Here is a 27631-nt window from a genome sequence, read left to right as displayed (position 1 = left end):
TCTTATACACTTTTTCCCTCTGTACTCAATTTACTATTCCCTTCAGTCAAAAGCATGTGTCCGATCTAGGGAATTCCAGTGAAGAGGGTTAGAAGTTGAATAAGGAACATGAAACATACATAGCACCTGGCCATGCCTATTTACTCACATCATGCAAGCTAATTCCTCAGGACCCACCCTATTTGATAATCCCAACATGGGAAACTACTGAGGCATAAAAACCAATTAAAATTACATAATTTAAAAATTTAATAGTTGAAAAAATTTTTGGTAGTTTTTGATCTTCTCTATTTTTTATTTGTTCACTTACCATTTCAATTTTACCTCCAAAGTTTATTCCCACATGAGTTGGATTCCTTTGACCTGCTAGCATCTTTTCCCATCTAATGGACTGAGAAAAGAGATGGAACAGGTATACAGATACTAGTAAAATTCAGCTAGTGGCCCCCATGAGACACATAAGAGATATCACAGAGAATTACTTTCTTAAAATAATACTGTTTCAGGTGCACCTTTTTCTATTCTTTCAAAAACAAAGATTTAAAAAAAAAAAAAAAACTCTTCCCCAAATTAAAAAAAAACAAAAAACAAACTTCCAAATTACCTTTAATCTTAGCCTAAGTTCAATGAGTTGAATTTTAATTTAGGGCTTTTAAAAGATTTTTTTTTAAGATTTTATTTATTTATTTGACAGACAGAGATCACAAGTAGGCAGAGAGGCAGGCAGAGAAAGAGAGAGGAGGAAGCAGGCTCCCCGCTGAGCAGAGATCCTGATGCTGGACTCGATCCCAGGACCCTGAGATCATGACCTGAGCCGAAGGCAGAGGCTTAACCCACTGAGCCATCCAGGTGCCCCCTTTCTTTTTTTAACTTCCATTTTGTTGCTGTGTCCAAAGATTGCATTTTTTATAACACTTTAAATATTTCGTGAAGGAAAATAATAATAATAGTATTAAAGATTATGATTTTAAAATAGAGTTCTCAATAAAGGAAGATGTTTGAGTATATTAATGATCAAAGTTGTTGAACTGCTTATTTTGGGAATCTGCATTGCTTTTTCTAATAAAAATAGAGCCACCACTTATGTGGCACCTACTGTCTAAGATACTGTGCATATAATCTGATTTAGTCATCACAAAACATGCCTGTTATTTCCCATCTTAAGAAGGCAGCAGCTGAGATCCAGAACGGTTAAGGAACTTGCCTAAGTGTGAATTCTCAGTGTGTGCTCTATGTCGTACCAGCATGCCATGTGTTCCTCAAGATAATGACAGACCAGTTGAGAGTTAACTGGTTTGTGCTTAGGGCAAGAATTTGCTTTCTAGGTTAGAAGTCATGGAAGTCTCCAGTTTCCGGTAGGACTCAGAACCATGTATAAGACAATATGAGTTCTTCCTATAATTTTACCTGGTCAGACTTCTCTTCTGTCAACACTATGTATAAGTTGTGAAGAAGACCCCAGTATAGATGGTGTACCTAGCAGACTTGACAAGTCATTTTAAACAGTTTCCTCTCTATTACAGAATTATTTTTAGTAATAATTATGAGATGAAACAAATGATGAAAATGGCCAGAAAGTAATGCAGTTAAGAATTGTTATTGAACTTTTACATAAGTGTATATGATGAAGAAATAAATGTTTTAGTCAAAGAGTAATATATTTTATTTTTAAATTACATTAATGTGTTTTTATGTAAAAAAAAATTACATATTGATCTATCATCTTAGTGGATTATAACCCTACAAGTTCTTTCTCTGGTCTTCCGCAAATGTCTAAAGGTGTCATACATAGACTCCAAAAAGTATACAAAGATAAAATTAAAGTAAATCAACTTCTCATTCTTTATTTTTGTAGTCATTATGCTATTGATGTCTTTTTATAAATCGCTGTTTGAATTCAGATCTAGATAGTGCCACAGAGACATGAATTGCTTAGGAACAAACTTTAGTGATCCTAAACTGCTATGAACTTATTTGCAAAACAAATAGTACATGCCTGGGTCTCTATGTGTTTGGGTAGAACTAGGAATTATCTGAATTAACTTCCATGAACCATAGTGTTTATTAAAATATAAGTAATAAAATGCTAACTAAAATGATATATACACATGCAAATGATATATATACACATATACATATACAAATGTACACATGTACAAATATACAAATGATATATATACAAATGATATATATACACATACAAACAACATATATACACATGTATAAAGTATTATAAAATTTTAAATATATTTATTATATATTAATATATTATAAGTTTGTAATTAATATATTTAATATTGCATATTAAATAGATACTAAATTATTTTATTATCTGTTAAATAGAGGTATATTTATTTATTTATGTAATTGAAACAGCAGTAACCATAATAGTTTTTAGAACTGTGATGTCCACTGGCCACACATAGCTATTTATATTAAATTTAAATTTATTAAAATTAAACTAAAATTTTAGTTTAACCACATTTACCACATTAACCACATTTATCACATTAACCACATTTACAATTCTGAATAGCCACAGGTAGCTAATGACTCCAGTGTTCGATAACACGGATATAGAAAATTGACATCATTTCATAACATTTTGTTGGGCAGCATTGATTTGAAACTTTGGGTCAGTCAAAATTTTATTGAGGAGGACTCCTTACTAACTTACTAACACTGGTTAGAATTGACAGTGCATACTGGGTATTTACCCTAAAGATACAAACGTAGTGATCCAAAGGGGCACGTGCACCCAAATGTTTATAGCAGCAATGTCTACAATAGCCAAACTATGGAAAGAACCTAGATGTCCATCAGCAGATGAATGGATAAAGAAGATGTGGTATATATACACAATGGAATACTATGCAGCCATCAAAAGAAATGAAATCTTGCCATTTGCGATGATGTGGATGGAACTAGAGGGTATCATGCTTAGTGAAATAAGTCAATCGGAGAAAGACAATTATCATATGATCTCCCTGATATGAGGAAGTGGAGATGCAACATGGGGGGTTAGGAGAAAAATAAATGAAACAAGATGGGAATCGGAGGGAGACAAACCATAAGTGATTCTTTTTTTTTTTTTTTTTTTTAAGATTTTGTTTATTTATTTGACAGACAGAGATCACAAGTAGGCAGAGAGGCAGACAGAGAGAGAGGAGGAAGCAGGCTCCCTGCCAAGCAGAGAGCCCGATGCGGGGCTCGATCCCAGGATCTTGGGATCATGACCTGAGCTGAAGGCAGAGGCTTTAACCCACTGAGCCACCCAGGCGCCCCACCATAAGTGATTCTTAATCTCACAAAACAAACTGAGGGTTGCTAGGGGGAGGGGGGTTGGGAGAGGGGGGTGGGGTTATGGACATTGGGGAGGGTATGTGCTATGATGAGTGCTGTGAAGTGTGTAAACCTGGCAATTCACAGACCTGTACCCCTGGGGATAAAAATACATTATATGTTTACAAAAATAAATAAATAAAAGAATTGACAGTGCAAGAAACTCATAAAAATCAGACTAACTTTTAGTAGCTATCATTATTATATAAAAATTCTCTGTAGACAATGCACCCTTTATTGCCATCGTGGGGACAGTTATTCCCACTGGGCTGCCCTGGGTTTGCCTCTGCTCCAGGAATCCATTAATGCTTCTATGGCTCTCATCTAATCTCTTCCGTGTGGGTGGTGGGATATAAAGTTTTTTTACCCCATCCATCAGGCTTTATCATGATTAGTGTGGTTGGATGGCAGGTTCTCCTACCCCCTCAGGGAACATGCTCCATCAACCATTATCCATTTTTCTCTACTTACTGGCAATTCATCATAAACCCAAGCAAGCTGTGTCTGACCCTTATGAAAATTCCCATTCTTGTAACTTGGCTTTGTCTTATATCTCTAGTCAACTCTGAAGCATTATATTTTGTGTCACATTCTACTTTCCTGGAATAGTATTCCATGGTCCTATTTGTGTCTCAGTCATTCTTCATTCCATTGCAATGTATCTTCCACAAAATCTGCTCTGGTCCTAGCCATCCAACGTCTACAGGAGTCATCCCTGACCCACCTCTGTGCTCCTATAGCATCTGGTGTATACTGTGTTCGCACTATTCACAGTAGTGTGAAAGGTAGATTTGCTTGTCTCCTGTGCTCAAGAGAATATAAACTCCTAGAAGATACTAGAAATATCTTATTCAATTCTGAGCCCCCTGGACTCAGTTCAGTGCTTGTGAGTAGTCAGTGAGTAAATATTTGTGGAAGAAAGAAGGGAAAGAAGAGAAGAACAGAGAGAGTTTTACTGTGATTTTGAATAACTTAGTTGCGAGTTAGGGTAGGGGCAAGAGGAACAGCAGTTAAGATGAAGTGTATGCATGTCAGTTACATGTTCAAGACTACAGAGCACTTAAGAAGATGTATTACTGTAGCAAGTAAATTATTTTAATGCTTACATAATTGCAGATGTTTGATCTCTTAGAAATTGATACCTGAAACTCTTCATGGCTCTATTCAGTTCAGTGTAAAAAGTAGATGAAAGGTCTTGCTTTGTGTTAAGCACATGCTCGAAATAGAGGATAGTAAGATGATAGTAAGATGATTAAGACATTTTATCTGCCCTTAAAAGATAAATTTGTTAGGAACAAAGCACACAAAAAATGAAAGATAACTGTGATGATAATGAGAGTTAGTGTGCCAAACATCTACAGTTCGCCATCACGAAGTGCAGCAGATCTTGGGTTGGGGAGAGTTAAGGTAGAAGTTACCAGCAGGGTACATTTGCACTTCTTATCACCAATCAAGCTAGGCTCTTTAACAAGTTATGCTGGGTGAAAAGCATCAATAAACACATTGGTTCTGGGAATTAAATAGTACATCGCAAATCCCACTGTTTTTCTCTTAAACAGACAAAGCCAGGTATCCAAGCATCCCCAGAAATAAGGAGACATCTTCCCAATATAGCTGTAAATTAACTCTGTCCTGCACAGAAAGACAGTTGGCCATGGTGATGAGGACACAGGAAAGAAGTTTTGGTTGGAGGATTTGAGGGGCAGGATACTGATGAACCACAGGTGAACCACATAGCAAAATAACAGGAGTGAGAGATGTTTTCCTAGAGCTCTGCATGGGCAACAGGTAGACTCGAATACACTCGAATATTACATACAGTAATATTAGTCACTATGAAGCACTCTCTATAAATCAGTAATTGTGGTAAGCGCTTCATATATATAACCTTTAACCAAATAAAAAACTCTGTAAAAGATGGCGGTCCCTCATTTATAGTTGAGAAGACTGAAGCTTAGTGAGAATAAGCCATTTGTGTAAGGTTAGATGACAAAAAAATAATGAAGCTCCATTGGCCTATCTCAAAAATCAGTGATTATAATTTTACAGCATGGTCTATAGGCAAAGGTCAGTAGAGATTTGTGTTTTTATTTAGGACCAAATGCACAAAGGGATCTGGTTGGTAATTCTGAAGCACAGTTTTCTGGGTTTTGATAATTTCAAGGTCCTTGAAGAAAATGTGAGGAGTGGTCTCAACCCAGAAAGACTTATTTTCATTTAAGCATCCTTCCCCACTTTGTCCACATTTGTAGGATATTCCAGGACAGGTTGGGTAGCATTATATATATATATATATATATATATATATATATATATATAATTATTATTATTATTATTACTTCCATGAGCAATACTTGGCATCATGATTGACCTTCACTCTTCTCAGGAAGAAAACTCTGGAGACAAGATTGCCTCGTTCTTTTCAGCTGTACTTAATTTTGGCCTGTCAATATGACAGATGTCAGGGAAACTACTTGGCTTTCTTCTTAATTTCTTAGGCTTAGGGGGTGTCTAACAGCAGGCCTGATTCCGGTGATGAGCTGGCTGTCACATCTGTGAATAGCACCAAAGAGAAGAGCTAAATAGATGTTTGGAACTTAATGGTATACTAATAAAATCATTGTAAACAGAAGTAATCAATTTCATGAACTGGGCATATGAATATACTCTACTGTGTCATAGAGATGTAGATATTGATGTGAGTATATATGTATGATATTTGTATATACATACAAACTCATGAACCACAATTTTATATAGAGAGAAATTGAAATTACCAAAAGAAGTTGTACTTGCATTGACTTCTAAACTTCTTGTTTTTGTCATTCCCCTTAATCCTTTAGTTCAAAGAAACCAATTTCTCCTAAGGTAAATCTCTGTTTTTTCTCAGTCTTATTAAAAAAAAATCTTAATAGTCTTAGTTAATCAACAGTGATTACTACCAAATATTCACAAGTGTTTCATTAAGGGGGGAAGAAACCTGGCCATAGGTTTTAGTTTGATTTTTTTTTACTACAAAACAAAATTTAAAAATTGAGCACACTATTTTTTGAATGATTTAAGACTAAATTTTTGTTATTTCTAGAGTAATGAGTGATACCTATTTTTCCTATAGTACATGTCTCTAGGTCATGATATATTTGCTAAAGAACAGAGTCAGTAAATGACAACAATCAGTATACGTGTATTCTTCCTTTGTTCCCAAGTAACTGCAACTGGTAATTTTAGAGCACTATGCTGAAATTCCAATAAGATGATTTAAAATGAGTATCATACAATGCTTATGAGAGACCAAAATGTATTTTTACAGCGCATATTTTTCTCGGATTATTGTTTCAAAATTGGTTTGTTTCTTGGCTAAAAGGACTCACATAACATATTGGTATTCTGGGTCCATGAAATTTTAATAGGTATTATTTAAGAAAATAGATTTTATGGGAAGGAATTGAAACAGTTGGGACAGAGCATACTGCATAAGCTTCTTTATACGTAGTCTACAATATACCAGTTTTCCTTATGAGTATCTAAAAGGGTAGTGTCATATATTGGATTTTCTAAAAATATTCGACTCTAAGTCTCTTTTCAAGAGGAACTTCTTGATGATTCCATGGTCATAAAATATCCTTTGGGGAATATTAGATTAGATGTTCTCGAAGCTTCTTGGAAGTTCAGGCAATGCTAGTTTTGGATTGAAACCAATCTCTTGTTAATACACAAAGTAATCCCTACACAGATTGCTGAACTTCTGCTTAATTAATAATCTCTACTCGTTTTATAAATAAATTTTGGAACTTATTCATGGTTAGAAACAAGAATATCAGTCAAGAGTATATCATTAGTTATTATAAAGGAAGCATCAAAATTTTATATCTCATTGTTAGAATTTAAAGGCTTTTACTTCTTAAAATAATAAGTTTGATTTCCTTTTGGGGATCCTGTAGTTTTTGGAACACACAGAGGCCCAGCTGTTCATCTCCTCCTCTACAGTTTCAAAGTTCATGGATTTTTTACTTACCAAGATTACTAGATCTTCTTCTCTTCTGTAAATGATACACCATGTGATCCCCCAAGAAGACCTTTAGGTCAGTAAGGCACCATTAGTATACTGAGATAGTGACATGGTACATAGATCTTACATAAATAGCTTTACTTTTGTAACTCACATTTCTCTGAAGAAAATGCTACCTGTTCTGCCTACCTCAGAAGGATGTCAGAAAATAAAAATGAAAGTAATGCATTGTGTATGAAAATGTTTTCTAAGTTGCAAAACAGCCTACAAAGACAAGGAGCTTCAATAAGGATAATGATCATAGGTCCCAATTGTACCTGATGGATTCTGAAAAATAGAGCAGCTTATAAGTTAACCAAAGGCAATACATTCTCTGGCTCAAATACAAACTGTGTCAAGGCAAATGTTTACTTCAGAACTTTATTCATTTTGGGAAAACACTAGCAGAGATGAACAAATTTTGATACTGATTTTCAGGAGCTCTCTAAAAATTCAGAAATGAATTCTTCAAGAAACTATGAGAGTAAAACAGTTGAGTTTTGTTTTTGTTTTTGTTTTTTTGTCTTGGGTTTATTTTTTTGGACTATTTTTCTTCTCACAATGTTGGAAAAGCACAATTCCCAAAACAGTCCCCCCCCCCCCAAGTTATGGTATTGTTCAAGGTAGAGTTATTTTGAGTGAACATCTCTGAGGCACTGAAGGAAAAATACTGAAAGTGTCTCAATGATCAGAATGTTTCTTTCTTGGGAAGGTTCTATAGTACTTTTAAAAGTACAGGTCAGAATGTGTCTTTGCACTCAATTTTGATTTTTATACAACTCCCAGATATTTCTACAACAGCTAGATATCTAAGGAACTAGTAAGAGAAGGAAATGTAAACCCAGCTAACATGCCATTCTTTTTTGTGCCAGGAAAAAGCCATAGTGTCATGCTACTGAATAATATATTTTGAGGTTGGGGAGGGGAGGCGAACCATAAGAGACTATGGACTCTGAAAAACAACCTGAGGGTTTTGAAGGGTCAGGGGTGGGAGGTTGGGGGAACAGGTGGTGGGTGATGGGGAGGGCACGTTTTGCATGGAGCACTGGGTGTTGTGCAAAAAGAATGAAAACTGTTACGCTGAAAAAATTAATAAAAAGGGAAAAAAAAATATATTTTGAGGTTCATATAAATCACATATTTTATGTGATCAAACATATTTTTAAATATAACTAACATATTTTAAGGAAAAAGATCTAATTGTACTTTCCATTGGCCAATTCAGGCTATTAGAAGTTAAAGATAAAGAAAAATCATCTAAAATCCATTTTTACTTTATCTAAAAGTATTTGTAGTTTACTCCTGTGATGTGAAACCCTCAGGATTTTTTCTACCACATGCAATCAATTTTTCTTTAGAAAAATTAATCATACTATGCATGATCTTTCATAATGTTTTGGCACTTAAATATTTTCATGGGTGTTTTTGTGGACATCATAATCACACATTTAGTATTTAGTATTTTCCTTATTGCATTATAATGAATATTATAATTTTTAAAATTTTTAAATTTTTTATTTGTTCAATTAGCCAACGTATAGTACATCATTAATTTTTGAAATAGTGTTCAATGATTCATTAGTTGCATATAACACCCAGTGTGAATATAATAATTTTTAACCAGTTCCAATTGTTGGGCATTTAAGGTCTTTAATATTTTTTCCTAGGATAAAAAGTACTTTGATGTACATTGCTAAACTAACATTTTTGTACAGTAGACAATTATTTTTTCAGTTTCAAGCCCTTAGATGGGTAAATGTTAAGCTTTGTTGAAATTTAGCACTTATAAAATTTTAAACATATTTCTAGATCTCCTTTAAGAAAATGTAGCAATTTTCTCTCTAACTAAGTGTACAGAAATGTCCTTTTGCCCATCTTCCTGTCATTATGAAAGTGTTAGCAGAAATCTTTTTTCCTTTCCCAGTCTGTTAGATAAAAAGTGATGTTTCCTTATTTCAGTCTGAATTCATTTTATTAATAATGAGGTCAAACATCTTTTCATATGTTTATTGACCATCCCTTCTCTCATGGGGAATATGTTAATGCTCCCTCTCTTTGTGTACTTTGTTTATATTTTTCTAATGGACATTAGCATTTGTAATTAAAGATATTTTCTCATTATCTGTATTTTCTATTCTAAATAACTAAATTGTTGGCTTTGCATTTGATGCATCATTAAACAGTTCCCATTTCATTCTGAAACTAACAGGAGAGCCTATAGGCATGGCATCTGATCCTTCCAAAGAGAGCCTGAGGCACTCAACTGAGAACTTCTTAACCATGTCTTATCTGTGGTTCTTAAGTGGTTGGTGCCAGACGAGAGAAACACTGCCCACATTTGTCTGAGGGGTTATGGGTGTGGTCTGAGCCCTTCTTGCAGCAAACCTCATCGTAGTGCCCATCTAAAGCTGATTCTTGGTCACTCTGCACCCTGGCTTCTTCCAGGGGCTGACCTAGGAACCTGCATTTAATCTCTAGCTGATATATTTTTTTAATGTGCTGAAGTTTGAGAACTCCTGGTTTCATTAATATTAGAATATGAATCCCCACATATATTCAAGACAGTAGTCTCAAAAAAGACTTTTTGAAGGCTATTATTTTTATCCTTAGTGCTCCTTCCTTTATACATGAAGCATTATAGAAAAAGACTCTCCTACATATTCAAAACTTTAAGAAATTCAGGTAACTCAGCAAAGTGCTATTACTTTGTTAGATGAGCGTCGTATTTTCTTTGGTCATTATGGCTTGTTATGTCTGAAGTTAAAATAAATACTCAATTTTAGAAAACTCCATTGGTTGACATTGCTGTTATAATTATCTAGCTTATTGAGATACATGACATTATGGCCTTTATCCTTATTTTAATGTTGTTATTGCATATTTATCATTTATTAAAAACTGCCACAAATCATCTGGGAAGCAGGGGAAGAATGAAAATAAATGTGCTATCTTCAAGTAAACAAATGTAACAGTATCTTCTCAGAAACATCTCTTTCCAGTTGGCCTTGAGGTCTCTAAGGCAGAGAATAATAGAGTAGATGCCAGACTCTTATGTAGGTGATAATTAACACTTTTTGAGTGCTTATTATATGCTAGGAACTGTGATAAGACAGTAATATTTATTAAACCCCCATATTATTTGGTGAGGTTAAACACTAATACTTATTAGTACCCCCCTTCACAGATTAGGATAGCAGGTAAGGAGAGATTAACTTCCTCGTGGCTACTTAACAGGTTGGTGACAGAGCAGTGATTTTCTTTCCTTTTTTAAAAAATATTTATTTATTTATTTATTTTGGGGGGCAGTGTCCATGAGCAATGGGGAGGGGCAGAGGGAGAGGGAGAAAGAGAATCTCAAGCAGACTCCTCATGGAGAGTGGAGCCGGACATGAAGCTCAATCCCATAGCCCCAAAATCACAACCTGAGCTGAAACCAAGAGTCAGATGCTCAACTGACTGAACCACCTAGGTGCCGCATGGCTGTAGTGATTTTCTTAAATACCAGCTGGCCTTTTCAGTCATTTCCTTCAGCTGGCTTCTCTGAAGTTACTATTGAGAAGCTTTGCCTTGACTTTCCTCTCACAGTTCATTAATAATAGTAAAACCCTGTTCTAGAAATCAGAACCTGCTACATCCTATAATACCCCCCCTTCCCCCCATTCCACCTGTTCCAGGGTCCTTCTCTTCTTTAGGAATTCTAGTGGTTACAACTTCTGCAATAGTTAACAGAGCAGCATCCAATAAAGCAGGTCTTACAGCCTTAGTTGGATCACTGATTCCTTTTCCCACCATATTCACAAAATCTCCAAGCATAGTGTCATTACCAGCTTCTGAGGACCTTGACGTCATTTTTTTCAACTATCACTGATCCTTCAACACCTGCATTCTTAGTAATGGTCACTGCAGGAATTTTGAGTGTTCTCTTAATAATTTCTATACCAATTTTTTGGATGCTCGTTAGCTGGATTCATTGAATTCAAGGCTGAAATGCACCGAAGCAGGGCTCAACTCCCTCCCAGAAAAATGCCTTCTTCAACAGCAGCTCACATAGCGCTCAGGCCATCTCCAACTCTGTCTTTCTTTTCATTCATTCAAATCACCTGCCCCACCAACTGCTGCCCCACAGCTACTTCATCTGAGAGATGTGCCAGATAGTCATTCAACTTCTCCTTTTCATATCCGCTAATTGTGATACCTAACTGCTTGGCGATTTCTTGAATATGTTTTTCAGTTTGAGCCTTGTCACCTTTTCCTTTTAAGAGCATGGCATCATCTTTAGTCACAAGGACCTCTCCAACTTTTTCTTAAGTCATAAGGCTGAACATCTTCAAGATTTAGAGTCAGTCCTCTTCCTCCAAACACTGTACCATCAGTAGCAATAGCTATGTTTAAGCTGGTCCTGTTGTCACCAAAATCTGGAGCTTTGACTGCTACAACTTCAAGACCAACGTTTAGCCTATTCAAAATGAGCATTCTCAGAGATTCTCCATTAGTATCTCCAGCAATTATAACAAAGGGCTTATGGTGAGTGTTGGCAATGTGAAGAGCATGTACAATGGACTGGACACTGGAAATTTCCTTTTCATTCAGTAGAACATAGGCATCTTGGAATTCACATTTCTGATTTTCTGATATATTAACAAAGTATGAAGAAATAAAATATACTAGGTACCATATATCTTGAAATGTTATAAAATCAGTTCTGGTGGCATGGTATCTGATTGTCACCAAGAGAACTCAAAAAGCAAAAGATTAACTGGAATGGTATACCTGCCCATAGACTAAAGAGAGTGAGGTTTCATCTCACTGGAAAGGCAGCTGAAGGGACCTTTATCCTGGGAGCAGCTTGAGGGACTTGTGTTAGAAAGCTGTGGCCTGTCTGCCATTCCGAAGGGACGTGTCCCAGGAAGATGACCTGAATGCAAGTGCCTCAGGAGAGGAGGCGGCAGTCCAGGTGGAACAAAGCAGCTAGGCTGGAGGAGTCAGTGGCTGCATCAAGGGGATTATAATACAGAAGACTTACAGCAAGTATCTCTAAGAAAATCACAAATGCATCGGAGAAGGAAGTAGAGACTTGGCACCTGCCATGAAGAACGCTCAGATGCAGGCAGCTTCTAACTACCCCAGCTATGTCAGGCTTTGCTGTTCTTCATGAATCTTCTCTTCACCAGGTCTGACCTTGAGAGTCGACGATAGCACTGTGAGGGAGGGAGGAGGTGAAATGAGTCGCAGAGAAGAAGCATCTTCACCTACAGGTTTATAGACTGAGACTCGCCCAAGCTTGGGGGGGGGGGTATTTTAAACATTGAACATTCTTATTAATGAAGAAGCAGATTCCTTCTCTCTCTCTCTCTCTCTCTCTCTCTCTCTCTCTCAGTAAATCCTAAAGGAATATTTATTTATTTCCCCAGAGTAATGGGAAAAACTGAGAAACCTGAGGAGATTTTCATCCCGGTTTTGGGGGAGTGGGCAGGAGATCTCCATCTATAGAGCAGATAGAATGGGACAGTGAGAAGACAGGCCCCTTTCTGAGCTTCCCTGACCTAGTTCAACAACTACAGCAACTGAGTGAACCTGATGTTTCACAGTGAAAATGTATATATTTTTGAAGGCCCTTTGGGGAAAGCTGATATTAAAAATTGTGATTCCAGTGATGTCACAGGGAAAGATAGTCACCTATTTCACTAATCCATGGAACAGGCTTAAAATGTCTCCAGAACTATCTAAGGTAAAATTAGTTAATATCTGTGAAAAATGTGTAGCTCACTGCTTGGCACCAAAGCATTCATGAATAGTTTGTCTTTTCCCTTAGGAAATAGGGTATTTTATTAGTAGAAAAAAAAATGAAAGAAATTTTGTTATGCCAGTTTCCTGTACTTTCAGAAAGGAGGAATTAAGTTTTATGAAATCCTTTTATGAGCCCAAGTATAAACTCTGATAAAGCCTATAGTTTTAAAGAACTGTTACATCAACTACTTTTAATCTGACTCATTTATATTTTCTATATGGAAGCATAAGAACACATTTTATAAAGTTCCCCTTCTTTGGACTGTTACAAACTCGGTCCAGAAGCCAGAAGTGGTATGGCTTTGGAATCATGTCTGCCCTCCTTAGAAAGGATAAAGGCAAGTTCACCTATCTGTGAAGATCTTTGATTTGAGAGAACATAGAACTGAAATTGACTTTATGCATCGCTTTTTACAGAGAATTAGATTTAAAAGCCCAATATGTAAGTCTGCTTTGTTCTAATTTAAAAGATAATCATAATATCTTCAACGCTGCGGGAGGTCTCTCAGTAAACATGGATTTATATTTAGCACAATTTATTTGAAAATCAGAAAGGCTGCCAAAATGGTCCAAACATTTAATTATTTCAGTTTTAGAGGGCAGATATTACTGAGAAGTAATAAAATATTGCCAGCCTGCATAGGCAGCTCGTCATCACTAGTAAGATGAAAAGACCAATTATGCCTCACATGGACAAATGTTGATTAAAGTGTGGACTTCATAACTGCCTGGCCATGTTTGAGTCTGTAATCACAGAGGAGGGGGAAGGAAGCACCCAGCATACCACCAAAAACTGCAAGGAGTCGTCATCTGATGAAGGGGAAAAGATGGGAAATTTTTAAGAAAATGTCAGAGGAAATTGCCTGGTGGTAAGAGCTCTACTTATGTATGACTCTGAAGGAAATTGTCTTCTTAGAAAATTATAAGTTCTCAGAATGTCCTAAATAAAAAAAAAAAATGGACCTATCTAAGCATTCTGGAGATCAAGCTTGGTGGTATTCTCAGACTTCAGAGAAATTGTTTTTACTTGTCACAGGTCTTCACTCTTCTGAGGAAGACTCAGGAACTGTGTGAATTTGAATTTGTATAGGGGATCCAGAGAGATACTCAACTTGCTTTCCATGCAAGCTTGATAACATCAAGGTGAAACTAAGACCCCCAACTAACTAATAACTAAAGACTTATTGAGGAATTTTGTATGTGAATAATTACATGCAATTTCAACTGAGATAGCATATATAAAATGCATAATTCAGCCCTAGACAGACAAGGTGATATTATGCCTACAATTTTGATATGTAACAATTGGTACATATTCATTGAGAACATAGTGAAATGTACTCAGTACTGTACTGTGTATAGGAAGGATAAAGGAGTTGTGGCCAGGCTATTAGGGAGGTAATAGAAGGTACTAAGAGAAAAAAATAACATGCATGATAAAATTTTTTAAAATAATATGATGCAGTTTGTAGTTAAGTACCATGTTATATAACACAGGATTATTAGAGTGCAGGAAAAAAAGTAATGCAGTGAGAACTGGCAGGGTTTTTAAAAAGGGGAGAACTTAAAGTGGGACTTGAAAAATCCATAAGTATGGGAATCTAGAGCTTGAAAAGGAAGAAATTTCAAGAAAGAAAAACAGCGGCCCACAGGTTCAAGGCGGGGAATGGCCAAGAGATTGGATTAGGGAACCAGTGTAGTGGAGCCAGCTTTACTAGAATGGAGTCCAGCTCCCCGACTTAACTGGTGTAACCTAAGTGTGATGTGATCCTTTTGTGCCTCACTCCCATCATCAGTAAAATGGAAGTAACTCTCGTATTTATTTGAAGGTATTTTGAGAATTAATGAATTTACATATATAAAGCTCTTCTACTAGGACCCAACACCTAGGAGGTATTCAACAAATGTTAGCTACTATGACTATTACTAGGTCGTTGTACAGTGTTAAAGGATGTGATTTTCATGCATAGAATGAAGCCAGGTTATACAAAAACAGTGACTACCACTTGTTACAGATGGAGTGATGGACACCATCCCCTACACTTGGCCTACATTTTTTTCTTATTCCTAACAACCAGCTCTTGGAGAGAGGGAGACAGAAGTATTATTTCTCTCACTTTACAGCTGAGGGAGCTAAGAATTACAGAAGCAATTTTCTCGAGCATTCTGCAGCTGGTAAAGAAAAGCCAAGAGTTGGAAGAGCCATCTTTTGGCCATCACCCCTGTGTTTGAAACTGCTGCATTATGATGCTTGAACCTATAAATGATAGAGGATCCTGAGATTGAGGCAGGAGTCAGACGCAAATTTACTAGATGGGTTGAAAGTAGAAAAGAGTTCAGATTCAGGAAAATCAGCCTAGGGTAGCTGGTAGCAGCTGAAGTACTCTAGGAAAGGTGAGGTAAATAAACTTTTAGGATGGCAGCCCTAAGACCTGAGAAGGAAAAAAGAAAAAAGAAAAAGGAAAAGACTTTATCCTGGGCCCTGAGAGAGAGTAATTTTTTAAAAGATTTTATTTATTTATTTGACAGAGAGAGATCACAAGTAGGCAGAGAGACAAGCAGAGAGAGAGGAGGAAGCAGGTTCCCTGCTGAGCAGAGAGCTCAATATGGGGCTCAGTCCCAGGACCCTGGGATAATGACCGGAGCTGAAGGCAGAGGCTTTAACCCATTGAGCCACCCAGGCACCCTGAGAGACAGTAATTTTGATTCTTGGTGATAGAGCCCAAATGACTAAGAGAATGGTAGCTTCTGGAGGGCTGGCTTGGAGAGAGGGTACAAAAAGGACGTTGGCTCCTTGCATGTAAGGCCGGGGTTGAGAGAGTCTCTTTGTCTTCGTGTGTTTTGCGATGATAGCTGGGCCCATCTTCCAGTCCCTTCATGAGATTGGAAATTAGCTTTCTTGTTACTGGGTTGCATTTCACTTGTCCCTTGGGAGCTCTTGCTCACATTTTCCAAGCTGCTTGCTGTAGAGACGTCATGTAAGGAAGGACAAATTAGTCTGGGAAGACAAGAGTTGCTCCTAATGCAGTTGAGAGTTCTCTGTTTTGTAGCCTCAGACCCTTTACGAGCAAGGAGTAGAAATAAACATCATGGCTAATGCACTTCAGCAATATAAAAGGTTTCTACAAGGAAAGCGCTGCTAACAGTAAACAGTTTATATAAAGCAAAGATAAATCGTAATGGAGTGGTAATTTGAGTTTGTATTGTACATCTCCTCAGGGAATTCCTAGTGCTCTAAAGACACTATCTCATTACCACCTGGATTACCTCTGAGAAATATGCAAAAAGCATCATTTTCTTCCATTTTTGTAGAAGGACCTAAGTTACAGGGAATTGATGTGGCTTATCATTATATGGAAGTGGATTACTCATTTCCATGGGAAGGATTGTCTCGGGGAATGGGCTGATTTTCTCATGAAATTAGTCACTCATCCTGAGGGGAAAAAAGACAACTGAAGCCCCCCAGAAAACAAGCAAGCAAAACACCCTTTAGCAGATTTCATTACCTATTTTAGGAACCCTCTGGACTTGTTTGAACCTAAGTAATGCAACTAGAATCAGAATAGCTTTTATTGACTTTACCCATTAGACTAACTCATCACATATTTATTTGAAAGTTTTTGATGGGTAAGATAAATTTTCAAGGGAAAGTGTAAGAAATGTGCAGCTTCTAGGCAAGTGTATGACATAGTGGAAATAGAGCTGCCCTTTTCGCTGCCCTTGCTCTTCACCATCTCAGGCCAACCTGAATGACAAATGGACATGCTCACCAGAGCATGATCTCTGCACCCAGAAATGACAAATAAAGATCGATTGCTTCCTTAGTATTTCAGAGGAAATTGCAACGGAGCCCCCTAACTTTTTAGGCATGCTGCTCAACAGAGTACCTACCACTACTGCACAACAACAGTGTGACCTAACTGCTTCTCTGCACACCTTTCCCATAATCCTCCAACTCCCTGTCTCGCCTTAGGTGTATAGATTTAGAAATCAGTCAAGCCAGAGTATAGTTCTGGAAGATTCTAATGCTTGTCTTCCTTGATGATCATTTGGGGTAAGGCTGCATAGAGCAACTTAGCTCAGTATGTTTGATTTTTTTACTCCTAGATGTAATATCCCACATTTTGTTGCTCTTCATTGTGTGTTGCTAAACATCCTAGCCTCCTGTTAATTCACTCACGGAGGAAAATATGTTTTTTAACTACTAATAATGGCCTTCTTTATGGATACAGATCTCTGGCCAATGATTGATTTGTTATATATTTTTGAGTTTTTATTTAACTTTTTTATAGAGAGATTGAGAGAGAGAGAGAGAGCACAAGTGGATGTGTAGGACAAGGGTGGGGGCAGAGGGAGAGGGAGAATTTAAGCAGACTCCATGCTCAATACGGAGCCTTATACAAGTTTCAGTCTCAGGACCCTGAGATCATGACCTCAGCCAAAATGAAGTCAGACACTTAAGAGGCTGAGTCACCCAGGTGCCTCGAGATCTGTTATTTTCGAACAGTTTCATTACCTTGACCTTATTTCTTTAAATACGTATTTTGGTGTTAGGAAATGACATTTGGAGTATAAATCCTGCATTTACAGTCTGTTAAATCATTCAACATGAACCCTTGTTTTCAGTCACAGAGTGATTAGGAAACACTGATTATAACTGCTAATTAACAAACTGTTCTAAAGTAAATAAGGACCCAGACACCTGGGTGGCTCAGTCAGTTAAGCATCTGCCTTCATGTCAGGTCCTGATCCCAGGGTCCTGCCATGGAGCCCTCTCTCTCCCTCTGCCTGCCGCTCCCCCTGCTCGGGCTCACTCTCTCTCTCTCTAATAAATCAATAAAATCTTAAAAAAAAAAAAAGCACTGGGTGTGATGCATAAACAATGAATCTTGGAACACTGAAAAAAAGTCTAATAAGTAAATAAATAAGGGCCGAATTAAAGTACTTATCGTCATTCTTTTTCATGCCTGACCTCCAATAAGTATCTGCATGTGTTAATCTACAATGCACTTTTTCCGACTTGAAAAGTCTGAGAAAATTGGGCTTTCTGGTGTATATTTATGTGAGATGTGGAGCCATATATAAGCCAAGAAAGTAGCTGAGGTATTTGCTGATCTTGGATTTTGTCCAAATATTGCATAAAGGCGCTTGTGCAAGTGCTTTTTCTCTAAGCGAGCACTCAGCTAGTCTGTTCCTGTACTCCCCCTCGGCATCTCTTGAGAGTTAAATTATCTTCTGTCTTTACCAGAGTTTAATTTGATTTAATACCTTTTAAGTTTAAAACCTTATAATTAACATTTGCTTTAGCTCATCTAGCTCTTTCCTATCGAACTCATATCACAAAAGTCTTTGTTAGTTGTCAATTCCTTAAATATACAAATCATTACATATGTAGATATTATTACATCTTTTTTATACATTCCACAAAACATGTACTCCATCTGATGCACAGAGAGATGGCATTAAGATAAAGGCTTTTTATTAGTTCATTGCCATTTTACTCTCATTACCAAACTTGATATTTTAAAATATGTTTTTGTGGGGACATCTGGGTGGCTCAGTTATTTCATTGGGGGTGCCTGTGTAGCTCAGTTGGTTATACCTCCCACTCTTGGTTTCAGCTCAGGTCATGATCTCAGGGTCATGAGACTGAGCCATGTCAGGCTTCATACTGAGTATGGTGTCTTTTTAAGATTCTTTCTGTCCCTTTCCCTCTGCCCATCCTCTCTCTCTCTCTAAATATGTGTATAATATATATGTATATTTTAGTTATGAGAAAAGGTATCATGTATCTCCTATCTATATCTTTCTACTTTTTTTTGTCTGACAGGAAATGTGAATGGGCCCCTCCCTAGCTTAGATGTGTTTACCACAAGAGAAAAGAAAAAAATCAGTGATATACTGATCACTGATCAGTGTTATATATGTTCTAAACACATTTAAAACTGCATAAATTAACATTATGAAGCTCTCATTTGGTTTATTTTTTAATTGATCATATCACAGTAAAAATACAACTGAGAAATATCAAGTGCATTTTTGTCTTAGAATTATTTTTCACTTTGAAAAATTGTCTAAAATATATGAGCTTTGAACTTATTTGTGGAATGCATGAGGGCTCCAGTTTCTCCACATTCTCACTATCACTTGCTAGTTTCTTGGTTTTTATTTCTTTTCTTCCTTTCTTCCTTCCTTCTTCCTCTCTTCCTTCCTTTCTTTTTCTTTTTAAATAATAGCTATCTTTATGAGAATTAAGTTTTCCTTTGGTTTTAAAATCAAAGATTTTAAGTATCAAAATAATCTTTGAGAGATTTGCAAGAACAATTTTGTCCTATAAATTTTAACCCAGTGAATTTATGTCATTTCTTTCCATTATTCTAATATGATCTGGTAGCAATTGCCTTAAGTTAATTCAAGTATAGAAGTCATACCATGTAGAAATAGTCTCTCTAATAATATTAGATAAACACAGTCTATTCAACTCATCCTCTTGTATGAAGAATATCTATTTGTAATTACTCCTGGTGAATGAAAAAAGTATGGATAATTATCTTCCTAAAGTCTTAGTAGGGTTTACGAAAATTTCACAATTTCCCAAGAGCAGGGAAAATACATTTGAATTAGTTTAGAGAAACACAAAAACTTTTATTTGATTCAGAGATGTCACATGAACTTAATTTTGTCTTTATGTTTTTCCGTATTTTCCATGAATAAATGCATGTCATTTTATTTTGTGGAAAAAATGTCATACAAATAGTGGTAAGCTTTAGGATCTGGGCTAATATGCATTCTTTTCTTTTTAAATAATTAATAGATCAAAGTGAATTATATCTAGTAGGGTGTTTGCTATTCTATTGTTCTAAAGAAGAGCTATTTCTTTTTTTAGGCTGCTATCAGCCTTACTTTTTATTTTTCAAGAAGACTGAAATCTAAAATGAAAATAGACCTTCAAAAAATCAAGCCAAATTTTACATGATTAAATATTTCATATTTCAAAAAGTGCCACCAAAGAACAATGTTTCACAGAGAACTGGAAAAACAAAAAAGCTAGTATTCATATGTAATAAATGAATATCTTTCAGGATTCAGGAGTGAAACTATGGTTATTCCTTGATAAGACAATCATTTACACAATAAAGGTGTGATATTTTGACCAAAAAGTGTGGTAGTTTAAGCACTGAGTTATATTTGCTTTGATGACTTCACTAATGGATTTATACATTAAGTAACTACTTTACATATATGGTGTGTCCAGTATGGAGTAAGGTAGGCACATACAACCAATTCTTTGGTTTTTCTAATTGTAGTATTATTCAGCCTTTAAAACCATCAGGTTTTGATTTAAAAAGTGGTTTATACTCTACAAACTGATTATAATCATAAATAAAATCATAAAGTCAACCTAATATATTAACTGATTAATTCCAGAAATGTATACTTATTTCCTACTGTGGACCAGACCCTATGCTCCATATTAGTGAGAGAAATGATGAATACAATGTGTTTCCTTCCCTAGATTGTTCAAAGACACTCATTATAACGGATTTGGGATCAGTGCACTAACTCAGAGAATAAATCCTCTTTTTTTTTTTTTTCATTTTCAGTTCTGTAAAGCTTAAGGAATTCAAAGAAATAAAATCTGTTCCTTCACCTTTAAGTTTAAAGTCACAAAAATTAGACATATTTTCCATTAACTTCCTGAATTCTGTGCTGCATTTACCACTCAGAAAGTTTTGGGCATGAAATCAAAATGAACTAGGATCTTCAGCATACTCAGAATCAGTCTCCAAATAAAGAGATCATTGAGCTTCCAAATGATGTTTAAACTCATTATCCTCCAACAGGGAAGCATTAAACTATCATCCCCTAGAAACATTATTACCATGGAACATCTGTAAACATCAGTACGTGGTCAGGGATATTGATGGGATCCACTTTTTTGGTAAATTTAAACATACTCAAAAGATGATGAAGAAAATCAATGAACATTTATCAGTAATGAGACAGAAAGAAGATCTTATAACGTAAGCCCATTTTGTAGGAGGCAATAATGTAGCCATAAAACTACAGAATTACTTATAAACATATTAGGATGTGACATTAATCTAAATGTGGGGATAATGAACATGGCAATAGAAACTGCCAGTCAAGTACTTGTAAGAGTGCTTGTGTTGAAATTAGGAGGCATCTAAATTGCAATACATTTAAAATGCAATGGTAAGCTGGAGGTAGTTTCCCTATAGATGTCCTGTAGACTCCTAACATAAAGTAAAGCCATGCAGACATTGACAGTTTTTCTTCCTAAAGTTTGCCATATAAATAGACCATCCTCAAAATGGTACACCTTGAAATATTTCCAAAGCAATTCTGCATATTTTTGGAATTAAGGAAATCAGAATAGTCAAGGTAACTGGTAATGGGGAGAGACATGTCCCAATATGCATTCTGGAGCTCAGTTGAAAGAGGATAAAATGAACTCTATAAATTAAGTTAAAAGTGTTAAATATAAATAGTATAATTAAATTGTTTATACATGAAAAAAATTGAAAAATAAAATGACCACAAAGTGGTTCTACATGCGGCCCTGAAAAAAAAAAATCAAAGGAATGCCATATGTATGTATGTTTCCAACCACTGGTCAATCATCATTTGAATTTCTAACCCACATATTGGAGAGCAAAGCCCAAATTCCTAATAGTTTCATTTTGAGAGGATGACAAGGATCCCATCCTTTATCTTGCACCTATGTTTGTTTTCCTATTAGCAAGTACTAGCAGATGATATAAAAAGTACTGAGACTAAGGGAGGAAATGCCAAAATTTTAGTCATACTGAATTAAATAGCTTTACTTTTTAACTTCTTGAATACAGTAGTGATTATTATATAATTTTACATACATACCACCAGAGGAAATGTAGAGTAGAGAGGATATGCTCAGCAGTCGAACTAACACAGATGCATAGTCCAATCCTGCTACCTTTGATGCTGTAATATTGAACAAATTATTTAATCTCTGTAAATTTTAATTTTCCTGGCTGCACCTGATATAAGATCTATATCTTTAACTAGAGAGAACAAACTGAAGGTTGCTGGAGTGGGGGTGGGTGGGGGCATGGTTCAAATGGGTGTTGGGGATTAGGGAAGGCATTTGTGCTGAGCGCTAGGTTTTGTGTGTAAGTGATGAATCACTAAATTCCACACCTGAAACTAATATGACACTGTATGCTCACTAACTGGAATTTAAACTAAAACTTGGGGAAAAAAGACCTATATCTTAGGATTGTGATAAATGGTTAAGTAACTTCTTTTGAAACGCTTAATAGGGCACCTCATACATAATACTTTTCCAGCAAATGTTAGCTATTGTTACTGATTATTATTCAATCATATTAGCTGCTAATAGAAGTGTTCCCAGTGTGTATGTATAACTAAATACAGTGTGGCTTCCAGATGGTTCTAACATACAGCCAATAAGAGTATATGAGAAAAAAGAGAACAGAAATAGGCAAGTTGTTCATTCTCCTGTAAAATTCAATCTTATTTGTATTTTACTTTTAACTTTCTCTCCTATAAACAAAGAAAAATGTAGATTATATTACTGAAGCAATTCCAAAACAATGTGATCTATTTTAAAATATTAATGTCAGTAGTCTGCTGAATAAAATAAACACTAATGTGAAAATTAAATCAGTATTTTCTCCAAAGAAATCAAAAGACTCTGATTTTCCTAAGAAAATTTCTGCCGTTGAAATGCAGGCAGTTTTAAGAGTTTTGTGAATAGAACTTTTAATAATCACAGACCATAGACCATTGTGTCAGATAGGCAATACCTGGAAGAATCGAGTAAATGATGTATTGACTACATCTCTTGAAATGTCCCTTATGTGAACTCTTCGATCTTTTCTATTCTCTGATGAATATCTCTGTTTAAAGAAGTTTCAAATTTCTCTCTGTTTTCCTCTCTGCCTTAAAAAAAGGAACAAGCTAGCCATAAACAATCAAGTCGACAGATGCCTATGAGAATTATGTTGCCTTTTTGAGTCACTCCCAGGGCTTCTTTGGAAACTTCTGAGTTTCTGCCCTGGAGACCTAGACTGATTTTCTGCTTTTGGCTTTTTATCCTGTCACTCAGTGGAAAAAGGTATTAGAAGGTTACCACTGAGCTGAAATTGAAGTCAGAGCTACTGACCCTACTGCACGAACCTTTCATTTTGTTCTTTGGGCTAGGTCACATCTTATTTGTCCATCGTAAATTTTTAGTGTCTATTCACTGAATTCCCATTCAGTATTTCAAATCAATTTCCCAAAGGGTTCCTAGGAAAACAAGCCCAAAAGGACAAAATTTGAGCTCCAGTCATGAACTTACATGGCTTACCTTTGCAAATGGAATCCCTTCAAAATAAAGTTACAAAAGCTTGATGAAGGATTTCAATTTTTTAGAATACTGTATAAAGAAAGTCAAAATCTGTCATTCCATTAAAAGTAATTACAGTTACTTTTAAGTCCTACAGTTCCCCTATGATGGTTAGTATTGGTGAGAAATCAGTAGTGACGGTGGAGTTATTATTTTTCATGGTAAATAAATGCCCAGTGAATGAATATTCAGAGGCAGTATTTTATGTTTTCTCCACTGTTCTGTTGTAGAAATGTCAAGGCACTTTTCAAATCTTAATGTCAGATAGTCATTATCTAAAACTGGACATACGAGTTTTATCACTTAACATGTGGGGGGGGAACCCTCAAATCTGTTTTCATTGTAAGTGCTTAATCTCAGAGATTTCATATTTCCAAAAATTCATGCAGTCCTGGCATAAGGGAGCAAATAGTAGATCCCCATTTTGGAGCACCAAATCAGCAGGAGTAAGGGGCTTCTACAGGGTACTCAGTATTGTATGAAGTCAGCCATGATCCTTGCCTGGTAAATATCACTACCAAACATCCGTGGTTGACAGCTGGTATCCTTTATGACTAGATTTGATTCCATTCTGAATGGTCCCTGCCTGTACCATAATTATTATTAAATACTTTGAATACTATAGATGGCTCTCTTACTGAAAAACTCAATTCTTTTTGTGGTGAGACCAGGAAGTTACAAGTATATAAGCACATGCATTGGTTCTCATGAAGATGATCCAGTGAACACAGAAAGCAACTGTTTTGTTAGAGGGCTAGCAATCTGCTGGCCTGAACTCCAGTCCCATTTTTGCATTACACGAATCTTTGCCCTTCGGTAGGTCGCTCAAAGCTTGCCCTCCATGTGTCACATTATCTGCAAAGTGTAGGGATTTAGAAGTGTTTGTTTAGAAGATTTAGGAGAACTAGAGAGGTCATAGATCCTTCTAATATCCCTTTCATTTCTCAAGTTACATTTCTCTATTTGCTCATTGCTAAGTTATCAGTCAAGAGATGGAGTTGGGATATTAAGTGTTTCCCCACAGACAAAATGGAAAGCTTAAAAAAGATAAAAATAGATCGGTGTTTTAGAGAAGGAGCAGGAAGGAGTGCCTGGCTCAAGCTTTCTGAGGGGAATAATCTTTATTAGGGTACATCCTCTTTGGATGGTGTCTGAATATTGTTAGACCCTTAAATATTATTTGGTGATTTTCTACTTGTGAAGCTAGTGTACACTCTTAAGTTTTTGAGAAATTAGGATGTGTGTTTAGGGTGTGTTAGTCTAAAGAAAGGTCAAGTTATTAAATATTCAGTTGAAATGAGTATGTCAGAACTAGTATAACTGTTATAAAGTACATTAGAATAGACATTCTAGAAGGGAAGAAAAGTTTACATTAAAGAGATCAGAAAATCAAATTATTAGATTGTAAAAAAAATTACCTTTATTTTGATCCATTTTTCAAAGTAATTAAAAAGTAGAAGACTCAGATGAACCTCTCCCTTCTCAGTCACCACCAAATCTGAAATTTGGATTATGACATTTGATGTTTCAGGTGAGAATTAGAGGAAAACAAAATGTGCTATTTTGTTTGTCAATCCAATGACCCTTGAAATTTCTTCATTACTAGTAAAGGCTGCACAGGGCTTTTCCTGCTTTTATTTTATTAGAAACTCCTTGATCCAATTAATTAATTAGATTACTTAATCTGATCTGTCACTGGTGCTATCATCCATCTGTTCCCATGTGATTGCATTTATACATACTCTCATTTAGAAATACAGTTGTACACATTAAAAGCACTTGTGGTCTCTCCTCAAAAAATAATTTAATCACCAATGTAGAGTTGAACTCATGGAAAATAATTTGTTCTATTGAGTAGAGAGATGACAGGTATTTTTCATGATCATTAAGTTTTATCATCTATAACGAGTTTCTGGCCAGAAGATGGTAAATGAACATACTATGAAATGTAAAACTATTACATATTCAGGAATATAGAACAAGATGTGCTAGAGAATAAACATTTAAGTAAAACTATTCTGATCTTCCGTGAAAAGCAGTTTCCCTGAAAATGGTCCTAAGAACCTATCTGAAGAGCCCGTGAATAGAGCGCTAAACCCACCCCACCTGAACTCCTGGGGCACTGGTATAAGAGGGAGATGCAAGGGCCATTCAACAATAAAGTTGAAGATTTACCCTTTGGGATGAATACTGTGTAAGGATCATACCCCAGGACACAGATTTGGTTTTGTTCATTGATTTAGTTGTCTGTTTGTCATGTAAGGGTGTTGACTGTTAAAATTTGTGTGTCAATTTTGATAATCCTTTGCTGTTTTCTCTTTTTTAAATTATTAGCATATGATTACACTAGTAGAAGTATTAATGTTAAACCTTGGTGTTTCTGGGATTCACTCAACTTGGACAGTATGCACTATTATTTATATTGACTTACAAATACTTTACATCCTTTATATTTTTATGGATTTGGCTTGCCATATTTTGTTTAGAGTTTTGGTTTTTTTTTGGATTCTGCATGGATTTATTTTTATTTATTTATTTATTTTTTATTTTTTTTATTTTCAGCATAACAGTATTCATTGTTTTTATACCACACCCAGTGCTCCATGCAATACGTCCCCTCCCTATTACCCACCACCTGGTTCCCCAACCTCCCACCCCCCGCCCCTTCAAAACCCTCAGGTTGTTTTTCAGAATCCATAGGCTCTCATGGTTTATCTCCCCTTCCAATTTCCCTCAACTCCCTTCTCCTCTCCATCTCCTGGATATTTTTAAGTAACATAAAGGAGCTAATTATCTTTCATAGCAAGGAGTCAATTAATGCTGATCCAAACTACAACACATTTTTCTTCAAACTACCAATTTGCTTTTCACATTTCTTTCCTTTCTTCTGCTATATTCAAATAAAATTTTTGTTTGAAAATTGTGTATGTCTATGATCCTATTTTTCAATCCATTGAACACACTATCTGTACATATGCATAAAGAACTGTTCAAAATAATGTTCACACAATTTTAAATGATAGTTAATTTCTCAGTTTTAGGTGATTTAGAATTTTAGTATTTCAGTCTTCTCTGTTGCTTGAATTTTTTCATAAATATGCATTATTCTTTCACCAAAAATGTCACTATTTATAAAAAATACTAGGCATGATTATTCATTTTCTTGCTGCTAATAGTAACTAAACTAAATTTGCCTTGATATTTTCTTATTCCAAATGTAGTCTAAATCACTACTGCTGTTGATTGACATCTTTGCGTAAATTCTGAGTTTTTGCCTGCTGACGTCCAGGTGGCAAACACCTGTAGAATATGAAGCCTGGAGCCTCTTCAGGTCATTGGCCATGTGTTCTGACTGGCCTTCGCCCATGTCCCTTTATTTTTAAGCCTTTTGCATATCATCCATGAGTGTATGCATAGATTTTAACAACAAAAACTAGGATATCATATCTCTAAGTGAAGATTATAAACTATTTTTAGTATTAGGCAACTGCCATTCTGTTATATTATTATGAGTTTGATTTTATGTTTTTCTATATCTCCCACATATAGATGAGATCATGCAGTATTTGTCTTTCATTGTCTGGCTTATTTCACTTAGTATAATGTCCTCCAGGTTCAATGATGATTACCAGAGACTGGGGTGTGGAAGAAAAAGGGGATGAAAGAAAGAGAATGAAAGAGAAGAAGGAAGGAAGGAAGAAGGGGAGAGGAAAAAGAGAGGAAGGAAGGAAGGAAGGAAAAAGGGAAAGAAAAGGAAAAGGAAGGAAGCGAAGGAAAAGGAGGGGAGGAAAGACGGAAGGTTGGTGGTTACCAGGGGTCATGGGGAGTTATTGTTTAATGGATACAGAGTTCTGCAAGATGAAAAGAGTTCTGAAGTTAGATGATGAGAGTTGCACAACAATATGAATGAACTTAGTACCACTGAACTGTACACTTAAAAATGATTAAGGTCATAAATTTTAGTTTGTGTTTATTTACCACGATAGAAAAAGATGTGATAAGAGAAAAATTTTGGAAACTAAGACTCAAAAGCATATTGT

At 35.9% G+C, this 27631-nt stretch overlaps 1 protein-coding gene and 1 pseudogene across 1 annotated transcript in view; one reads left to right on the top strand and one right to left on the bottom strand.

Annotated features, from left to right (window-relative positions):
* The window catches only part of ZNF804B (zinc finger protein 804B), a 542683-nt gene that overhangs the window by 354305 nt on the left and 160747 nt on the right, over nt 1–27631 (top strand). The window lies entirely within an intron of this gene.
* On the bottom strand, nt 11009–26958 carry LOC123952105 (annotated as a pseudogene).

This window comes from Meles meles, chromosome 10, assembly GCF_922984935.1.
Source record: "Meles meles chromosome 10, mMelMel3.1 paternal haplotype, whole genome shotgun sequence".
Classification (NCBI taxonomy): Eukaryota; Metazoa; Chordata; class Mammalia; order Carnivora; family Mustelidae; genus Meles; species Meles meles.
This window is presented reverse-complemented; position numbering and strand designations above follow the sequence as displayed.